Source organism: Pongo pygmaeus, chromosome 22 (genome assembly GCF_028885625.2).
Source record: "Pongo pygmaeus isolate AG05252 chromosome 22, NHGRI_mPonPyg2-v2.0_pri, whole genome shotgun sequence".
Lineage (NCBI taxonomy): Eukaryota > Metazoa > Chordata > Mammalia > Primates > Hominidae > Pongo > Pongo pygmaeus.
The window spans coordinates 28,420,888-28,431,138 of NC_072395.2; the positions used below are offsets into that span (position 1 = coordinate 28,420,888).

Consider the following 10,251-nt stretch of genomic DNA (forward strand, 5'->3'; position numbering starts at 1 on the left):
TATTTTAGATGAAAAAGGCAAGGAAGCATAATTGCAAGAGAATGCATCTATAATATCTGGAAAGGCAGAGATAGGATATGCCAGATGTGAGGGAGTAGGTTTGTGTCAAAAGTATATGTTGCTGAAGAAGGTTGTCTTCTATTATATGATAAAGTCCTCAGGAATAAGAATTATATTTGGGATGAAAATGGCATGCTACAAAATAATTTTAGTGTTAAATATTTGCCCAACATTGGCAAGTAAATGATGACATGGATTATATCATAACTTGACAGAAAACAGTTTGAAAGAAGGATGTTTTAATATAGTATTTTTCTATGTTTGAAGATATTGGGGCAAATGATTTAAAATTCTGCTTTTGAGAGTTCTTAATTTAGAAAAATAGGTTACTGTGCTATAGGAGTTTATTTTTATTCACTTTGGAATTTATATTTTAATTCACTTTGGGATTCACATTTACTTAAAATAACTTCTTGATGTTCATTTGAAACACGAAATGTAATAAATAATTAAAATTTCAAGAGAGGATTTGATAAGTAAGCTTATATTCCAGCTCTAAAAGATTCTAGTATTCCCCAGGTAATACTGGAAACCATCTGTGATGGTTAATACTGAGTGTCAATTCGATTAGATTGAAGGATACAAAGTATTGATCCTGGGTGTGTCTGTGAGGGTGTTGCCAAAAGAGATTAACATTTGAGTCAGTGGGCTGGGGAAGGCAGACCCACCCTTAATCTGTTGGGCACAATCTAATCAGCTGCCAGCGAATATAAAACAGGCAGAAAAACGTGGAAAGGAGAGATGGGCCTAGTCTCCCAGCCTACCCCTTTCTCCTGTGCTGGATGCTTCCTGTCCTCGAACATCGGACTCCAAATTCTTCAGTTTTGGGACTCAGACTGGCTCTTTTTGCTTCTCAGCTTGTAGACAGCCTATTGTGTGTTTATGATCCTTAATACTTAATAAACTCCCTTATCTATCTATCTAATGTGTCTTATCTGTCTATCTATCTATGTATCTATCCTATTAGTTCTGTCCCTCTAAGAAAACCTTGACTAACACAGCATCATTTTGATTTCTTTTAGAAAGTAGGTAACTTTTTTCCCCCATGTTTTATATTTCTTTCTTTCTATGTATGTTCATGAAAACAATGTCACTTTTATTTTTATGCTAATATTTGTAATCAGTTATTATACTTTGTTTTAGATATAAAAATATGAGGCATTTAGCTGAATCTACTCTGACCCTGAACTTCCTTCTTGAATAAATTCCTCATTTGAACTTAGTTGAACTTCCTCTTTTCATCAGTAAATGACAGAATATTTAACTTCGTGATCTGTGAGCAATAGATACAGTTAACTGAAGCAAAGGATGAAACAAACTTTATTAAGCCTGCTTTTTTAGAATCAGAAAATTATGATAGTCACTGTTTTGGTCAGTGTCCTTTGACATTTTATCAGCATTCAGCATGTTATTATTTTAGCAGGAGTAATTGCTTCAATCACCTAATCAACCTCACTAGCTTCATATTAAAGGAGGTGTAAATCATCATCCTGCAAAAGTTTAAGACCTTCTCTGTAAAGAATGTGAGAAGTCAGGTTTCTTTTTAAAAGTATATGCAGTGCCTGCATTTCTGTTTTTTGTCTCCTGGGATTGCTGTGATTCTGGAATTTCATAGTGCCAGATTTCTGAGTTCTACATGGATATGTGAAGTCTTACTACCTAGAAAACTATGAGCTGCTATATCATCATCTTAACAGGCCAAAAACTAGTTTGTATGAAACCAGTTTCCTCACTTGATCATTTCAATTCAAAAAATGGAAGATCATTCTTTGAAAATAGATATTTTTAGGGGGTTCCATCTTCATTTTTACATTTAGAAATATAATTGAATGTAATTTTTCATTGCATATTTTACCTGTAAAATTTTTAGTTATTATTATATTTTACTCAGATAGAAACATAATAATACTACAGATAGCATCCAATTTTACTAAATACAAGCATCTTGAAAAGCCAACATCTTTAATGGTACATGGAGTGTGCCAAATTAAAGAAAATAAAACTTTATTATTGTTTTCTTTTTTGTTTTTTACAGCATGCAACCTCAAAGAGAAAAGTTTGAGGAAATCACCTCAGGACAAAAAATTGCAATGTAAAGAGAATTATTTATCTCCAAATTCCAGATTATCCGCCTGCCCAACCCCTGCCAGCAGCACCGTCCACATGGTGTCTCATTTAGTTTTGAGTTAGTTTAACAAAGTAGACTCTGCAGTCTGGATAAAATAGTAAAGTCACCTCAGGTAGGTGCCAATAGGATGCTCCCTTGGACATTGTAGATTTTAAGTACTGTCTTTTTATAATATAGGAGGCATGTACAAGTCTGTCATATGTGGAAATGCTGTGAACCCGTCATATATACTATGTGCTGTTTTAGAAGACACACTGTCCATTTAGATGTCTTATAACAACCTAGATGGAGAGTCACTTTCCGGTGTGTTCAAGGTTCCTTATCTGATTCTGCAGAGGCTGGGATCTGAGCAGGTCACTCTATCTCTGGAGGCCTGTTACTTGATGAGAAATACTAATAAACATCTCCCATCAGACATCTCATCTTTTTATCTTTTTGCAGATTCCTGTGGTACTCTTACCCTTTCTACAAACATGTAAATACCATCCATTGATATAATTTTTTTTTTTTTGAGATGGAGTCTCGCTCTGTTGCCCAGGCTGGAGTGCAGTGGCACAATCTTGGCTCACTGCAAGCTCTGCCTCCCAGGTTCATGCCATTCTCCTGCCTCAGCCACCCGAGTAGCTGGGACTACAGGCGCCCGCCACCACACCCGGCTAATTTTTTGTATTTTTAGTAGAGACGGGGTTTCACCGTGTTAGCCAGGATGATCTCGATATCCTGACCTCGCGATCTGCCCGCCTATATAATATTCTTATTTAACCCTTCGTTAATATATTGGCATCGGTTTGTTTTAACAACAATAACATAATTATCCTTAATAATCAGCATTATAAAAGCTATCATAATCACTTACATAACTACAACTATTATCTAGACAATAATAGGTTAGATTAATAAGAATTCAGTGTTATTCAACACATTGCTAAAATGTTTCCATGTACTTTTATCTTATAAGCTAAATCTTAGGAGCTGTTACTTCTGGAATAGAACAATATTTCTTTAATATATTTAAAATTTTAAATTAATAAATATTTTTCTGAGAGATTCTGATTCTATGGAGAAAAAATAATGTGATCAAGAATTTCTATTGCTGGAAACAAACTAACAAATCATTTAGTTCGAAAGCCCCTCTTACAAATGCAGGAACTGAGCTGACTGACTCCTCATTTAATGATAATACTATTAACAGGTAGTGCAGTTTTGAAGGAAAGCACAGGCTGAATACAGAAATCTCTTTCCAAGAGGTGGTGAGTCTTTACAACAATTGAATATGAATTATTTTTATTCACTAAAATTTGGCTAAGATTGAAAGAGTAAACTATGTGGGTCTTTCAGGAGAGTTTTTAATAAAATAAGTAGGGCATTAATCACCGCTGAATGAACTTTGTACAGAATGGGCCCACGGGCCTCATCTGTTGTAGCTGGGATTGCTTTGAGAGAAGTGGATTTGTTGAAAAGTGGATGGAAGAACACAGGATTTAGAATTGGCATATTTGACTATAGCTTCTGCATCCACCTATCTTTGCGCTATAGAAATGATCAAATAGAAGAAGTGGGAAAAATTCATAAACTTTGTTATGATTATTTTTAATTTTAAGGAGGACATGGGACCTTTATTAAAAAAAATTCCCATATATGAAAGATTCTTATTTCTCTAATGGGGAAATGGCGAGACTATGAAAAAAAAAAACAAATATGTAATTGAACTTTAAAGTATAATACCAAAATAAACTATAGGTCACCTTTGGCAGTATATATGTTTAAAAATAATTTCGATGTTTAAAATGCCTTAAAAGAGGACCGTTAAGGTCAGATTGAGAAGATAAAAGAATTGATCTTTTAGGGTGCCATTCTACTCTATAGCTCTGTAATTTCTATGGTTATGATGGTTCTCTTTTGTTAAATAAGGACTTATAAAAACTATTGATTTTATCTGTTTGTATTTATTTATTTATTTGCCTGTTGGTACTAGTCAACTGCTTCCTCTTACTTCCCTCCACCTACTATGACAACTAATCAAATGTCATATTTTAAGATTATTTACCAAGGTTGCTTTAAATTTTTGTCTTCTTTTTAAAGTGTGAAAATTATTTATTTTAAAGTTAGCATTCATTTCATTATTCCTTCTTTAATAAAGTATTTATTGGCCGGGCACAGTGGCTCACACCTGTAATCCCAGCACTTTGGGAGGCCGAGGTGGGTGGATCACGAGGTCAGGAGTTTGAGACCAGCCTGGCCAACATGGTGAAACCCTGTCTACACTAAAAAAACAAAAATTAGCTGGGTGCGGTGGTGCACCCCTGTAATCCCAGCTACTCAGGAGGCTGAGGCAGAATCGCTTGAACTCAGGAGACAGAGGTTGCAGTGAGCTGAGATCGCGCCACTGCACTCCAGCCTGGGTGACAGAGTGAGATTCTGTCTCCTCCGTCTCAAAAAAAAGAAAATAAAAATAAATAAATGAATAAATAAATAAATAAATAAATAATTAAATAATTAAATAATTAAATAATTTATTGAATGATGGAATTCATGTACTTCCAAAGTTCTGAGAGGCAAAACATGGTGATGGCCGATTCTTTGCCTGTAATATATTGCTATGTTATCAAAGCAAGTCAAATATATAATTATAATATAGTTTAAGAAGTGCTGTAATAGATGAACAGTACTACTATGGGAATTCTGAAGAAAGGAATGCAAGTCGGACAGGGGGAAGAGAAAATGTTTTGTCTTTCTGAATAGCCAGGGGTATTTATGACATTGGACTGATAAATGCAGAGATCTCATTCATGCCTCCCTGAGCTAACGTGTGTTTCCCTTACTACTATGCAAACTTCTTTAAGAAGGGAAACATTTTCTACAGTATCTAGAATAGTTTTTTGCATGGAGTAGACATATACATGAAACAATGATTCACATTAATTATTTTCTCATAAGCTTGATAAAATGGAAGATGCTCAATAACAGTTCAGTTTCTTGTCCCTGGAGAAGTGGTGCATGAATTGTAGCCTGGGTAAGTTTCATGTCTTTGTATGCTTTTGTTTCTTTTTTATGTCTAAATAGTAAATCAGGAGGAATTTCTTGGATATGCTGGTGATTAAGACTTGATTCTTTGGTTTTAATAATGTTAATATATTGAGGTTTAGTTGTGACTGAATATAAAATTCATTGTTTTTAACTTACATAAAATCAAATTGCAGAAGCCTTGGCCAAAGAATAATTGTATAAAATAGAGTGTCTGAACTTGCAAGCTGTTCTTTTATCTGATTTGTGAACATTTATTAACATGGCCTTATGTATTAGAATGTCCTATACAAACATGTCAAATAATCAAAAGTCAAAGCTTTTCATTTTCAAAAGCTGCCTAAAATGCCACTCTCTCTAGACAATCACCCTGGAAGTAATGGTCTCTTCTCTGAACCATCATAATTCCCTGGTTCTTTCAAGAAAGAGTTAAATGCTTTCCAGTAGTTTCTTTCTGATCTTGATTGTTCTCAGGGGTCTCCTCAGAGTTATTTTGTATATTTTACTTGAAATTTTGAAGAGTTATTTGTGGATCAATTCTCATAGAATATATTTAATTATGGAGGTTCTCATTATGCTTCATACATGAGAAGTAATTCTGAAACAAAGAAAGTAAAATGCCTTAAATTCTCTATGGGCTGCTTTATTAATCAAAGGAGACATAGAATTAACCCATTAGAAGTACTCTACTTTCTCTGAGGGGAATTTCTTTGTACTGTAGATTGGTATATAAATTGAAATGTAATTATTTGCTCAGTTTTATTAACATATTTAAAAAGTAATTGAATATTTGCAGATGAGAGAGAAAGAAGCAATAAATCAAGCTACTAAGCATTTATTGAACATAGACTTGCTCCTTTAAAAAAACTACATTCTAGTTTATATAATGAGAATGCAGAAATGTTCTCCATCTTTCCAAGTCTTCTTCATCCTTCAGTTTAAAAGAAAGACATCAAGTTGACATTTTGGGACGATGGAGGCAGTAGCTTACATTTTGATTCTTCCTAAGTGTTTCTATTATGCAAATACAGAGGAAGAAAACCAACTAGAAAGTATGGCAGTGTTCTGAGAATAGCACTCAAAGCTGGAAGGGCTCTCTCATGATCTAATTTGCTGGTTGGTTCGTGGAGACCACAGTAAGATATGGATCCTAAGAACTCTCATACTGTAAAACAGAAACTCTTATACTATAAAACAGACGCTGTCTTTCAGGTCAAAGCTTTGAAATAGGAGACACTTTTAGGACTAGAATTCAAACTGACTGGGATAGTGACAGCAAGCTCAAAGGAAAATGTTGGTCCAGGAGTCAGGAGTTGGCAAACCTTTTCAGTAAAGGTCCATAAAGTAAATTTGCAAGCTCTATTGGGGTCCACATGTGGTCTCCTGTATCTCTTTTTTCCCTCTCTGTCTTCTTTCCTTCTTTTTTATTTTCAACTCTTGAAAAGCCTAAAAAATATTCTTAGCTTGTGAGCAATGCAAAACAGGCCCAAAGTTCATATTTAGTCCACAGGTTGTAGTTTGCTTGAACTCTGTAGAAATGAAAAAGGGAAGCAGAGGAAGCAGGTCTCAGAAAGTAGGACTCCACAGAGGGCGCTTTAGAGCCACAAAGTTGGAAATGCTGAAAGGGCTCATCACTCTTTTCTAAAAGGACGTGAAAACTTGTTTTACTTAAAACAGAGCAATAGAAAAAGGTGAGTCAGATCTTACACCAATTTAACATTCGGAAAAAAAGAATAAGGAGTACCAGAAATCCTTATAGATTAAAAAATACTTGAGAGACATACTCTCAAAGAAATAAACACTGTAACCTAATATTTGAAAACAAAATACATTAAGAATATGATAAAAAGTGTGTGACCAACACACATTAGAATAATGAAAACACAGAAATGTACTAAAATACACTACTCTGAAGAAATGTTTGCAAAGTTCTTTTGTGTACATGCACGCATATATAAAATAAGTTTATTGAATGAATGCTGATTTCCATTGTCAAATGTGAGCCTAAAAAATGAACCCTCCCTCTTTATGCTTTTGTATCTAAAAGAGGATCTCTGGGTTTTATAAAGCATATAATGAGATACTGTCTTAATTCTCTGTCTCTTCTTTTATCAGGTATTTTGTCTAAGAGAGAATTTGCTGATTTTTGAAGCCATCTAATAATTGGAGTATGTACTAAACAGATAGGAATTTATTTTGTGAGAAATTTTATTGAACAGGTACATGATAATAGAAATAATGTTTGTAAGTTTAGAAGTTAGAATAAATTAACCCTACTTTCAATAAGCAAATTATATGAGTGAGATGGATATTTTCTTACATTCATTTCTTCATTGTTGTTTTGATCAAGTCTCAAAGGATGATTAAATCTGTTGAATTTTATCAAATTTATCATTTATCTGAAAGATGACCTTTTCTAAACTACGTAGTACACTTAATCCATTATATGAATGTGCACCATTCCAGGAGGAGAGGATTTCCACTTTTCTAATATTACACTTCTTGTAATCAATGCTGTTCTCAGGAGGATTTTTGTTTCATGGACTAGATGTTCTTTGTAAATTCTCAACATGACCTAATATAAAAATCAATACATCTTTAGGTAAGTTCATTTCTATTATTAGATCTGGCTGTAGCTTCACGCTAACGTGTTTCGAAATATAAGCAGCTCCCTACCACAGGGCAAGGCTTTTTCCTGGTAATGTATTAAGTTTCATTATGGTAGAAACCATTACAACAACAATAAAATCCACTACAGTCTCCCAGCTCTAGCAGATTGCCAGCAATGTGTGTGCTTTAATGTTCTCATTACAATATTTATCTTGATTAAGGCAAAAATGCTTTTGTCCAGGCCATATCTCTATTAGTGATCTCTCCCCACAACAACAGAACACGGGGTGCCTGGCTTAGCAAGGACTGAAGGAAGCACTTTACCGTGACACCTGAGTGAGGACAGACAGATAAACGACTGGGAGCTTAGAGCAGAAGGAAGGAAAGCCATGCACCCAGCCCTAGTTACAAGATAGATTAGCATGAACAATGTATTTCACAGACTAAGAAAATGATGATTAATTCTACATTTGGCCTATTCTTGAAGAAACTTGCCCAAATTGAACAAAAGGTGCCAAAAGAAGCCCTGGGGACATTTGAGGTCTGCTTTATTTTATTCCCTTTTTGACCACGGAGGTGATTAAGTACACTGCGACTTGGTTTTTTTAGCCATCATTAGAGCATTCCAGCACAAGGAAAAAATTTAGAGGCTCTTTGAAGTGGTTGTAGAAAGATTTGCATTGAACTATACTCCTCCTAGAATTGAGAGTATGTGGAATACTTTAGTGATTGAGGTTTCTATTCATCTTACTCTTCCATCAGAGCACAACTTTTTGTAATTCTTATGTGTATTTGGATGTCTGTGGCTTTTTATTGGTCACCCACATTTTTCATTATCTATTAAAAATCTCATTCATATTCTGGCTTAATGATGTGTTTGATTGAAATAGTCAGGCTATGTTTTTTCAAGTTTAGCATAGTGAAAAAGATACTTTTGAAGCAAAGTTGTTATGCATATGCAAGGGGGCTGTGAGTCAGCAAGTTAGCAGAAATTATTGGGGCCTGATTACAATGGCGGTGTGAGAGGTGTTCTCCAGGTGAGTTGGAAAGGGGCGAAAGGGCAGTTATAGGACACAATGGAGAAAATCAATCTTCAAAGCTTCATGATAAAATTTCAATATTTAGTTTGAATTATTTCCAGAATAATAGACATGCTCAAAATAACGACACTAAAAGTAGTCTTTAAAGACATGTAATTCTTGGATTGTCTGCGAGTTGGGATAATAAGAACTCTTGTGTCCTTTGATAAGCACTGATAATTTTATTCCATTGTTTAATCTAATTCTCATACTGGTGTCCCATCATTAAGATTTTGTAACATCACCTTGAATCTTAAAAGCAAAAGTATACAAGATGGGTCTTAAAATTCCATTGCTGTGTGCCATGAGCATTTTTTTTGACATTTCATGTTCTATGATGTCTAAGGGGAAAACATTATGAAAATCATTACCCTACTATTATTGTCCAACATGGCTGCTCACAGGTTAGGAGGAAAAGCTCCAGGATTGTTGCAGGGGGATGGGGACTTACCTAGTGAAGAAGCAGACTAAAAGTTGAGAGTTGTTCTTTTAATCTCTTAAAGAGTTCTTTTTTTTCACTCACGTCCATGTGAAGAGACCACCAAACAGGCTTTGTGTGAGCAACAAGGCTGTTTATTTCACCTGGGTGCAGGCGGGCTGAGTCCGAAAAGAGAGTCAGCGAAGGGAGACAGGGGTGGGGCCATTTTATAGGATTTGGGTAGGTAAAGGAAAATTACAGTCAAAGGGGGGTTGTTCTCTGGCGGGCAGGAGTGGGGATCACAAGGTGCTCAGTGGGGGAGCTTTTTGAGCCAGGATGAGCCAGAAGAAGGAATTTCACAAGGTAATGTCATCAGTTAAGGCAAGGACCGGCCATTTTCACTTGTTTTGTGGTGGAATGTCATCAGTTAAGGCAGGAACAGGCCATTTAAATTTCACTTCTTTTGTGATTCTTCAATTACTTCAGGCCATCTGGATGTATACGTGCAGGTCACAGGGGATATGATGGCTTAGCTTGGGATCAGAGGCCTGACATTCCTGTCTTCTTATATTAATAAGAAAAATCAAAATAGTGTTGAAGTGTTGGGGTGGCGAAAAGTTTTGGGTGTGGTATGGAGAGATAATGGGCAATGTTTCTCAGGGCTGCTTCGAGCGGGATTAGGGGTGGCGTGGGAACCTAGAGTGGGAGAGATTAAGCTGAAGGAAGATTTTGTGGTAAGGGGTGATATTGTGGGGTTGTTAGAAGAAACATTTGTCATATAGAATTATTGATGATGGCCTGGATATTGTTTTGTATGAATTGAAAAAAGAATGGAATAAGACAATGACAAAAACAGGTATTAAAGGACTAAGAATTGGGAGGACCTAGGACATCCAATTAGAGAGTGCCTAAGGAGGTTCAGCCAGCACTGC

The 10,251-nt window shown here is 35.4% G+C and overlaps 1 long non-coding RNA gene across 2 annotated transcripts in view; it reads left to right on the forward strand.

Moving 5' to 3' along the window:
• The window catches only part of LOC134738947 (uncharacterized), a 47,275-nt gene extending 38,591 nt beyond the window's left edge, over positions 1-8,684 (forward strand). Inside the window, exons 4-6 of one of the 2 annotated variants that reach the window (XR_010125243.1) lie at positions 2,096-2,300; positions 5,126-5,201; positions 7,328-8,684. This is a non-coding gene — a long non-coding RNA (uncharacterized LOC134738947). Of the gene's footprint in view, positions 1-2,095; positions 2,301-3,380; positions 4,623-5,125; positions 5,202-7,327 lie in introns of those variants that run through there. The other variant, XR_010125244.1, reaches the window with a different exon arrangement.
• Positions 8,685-10,251: the final 1,567 nt, after the last annotated feature.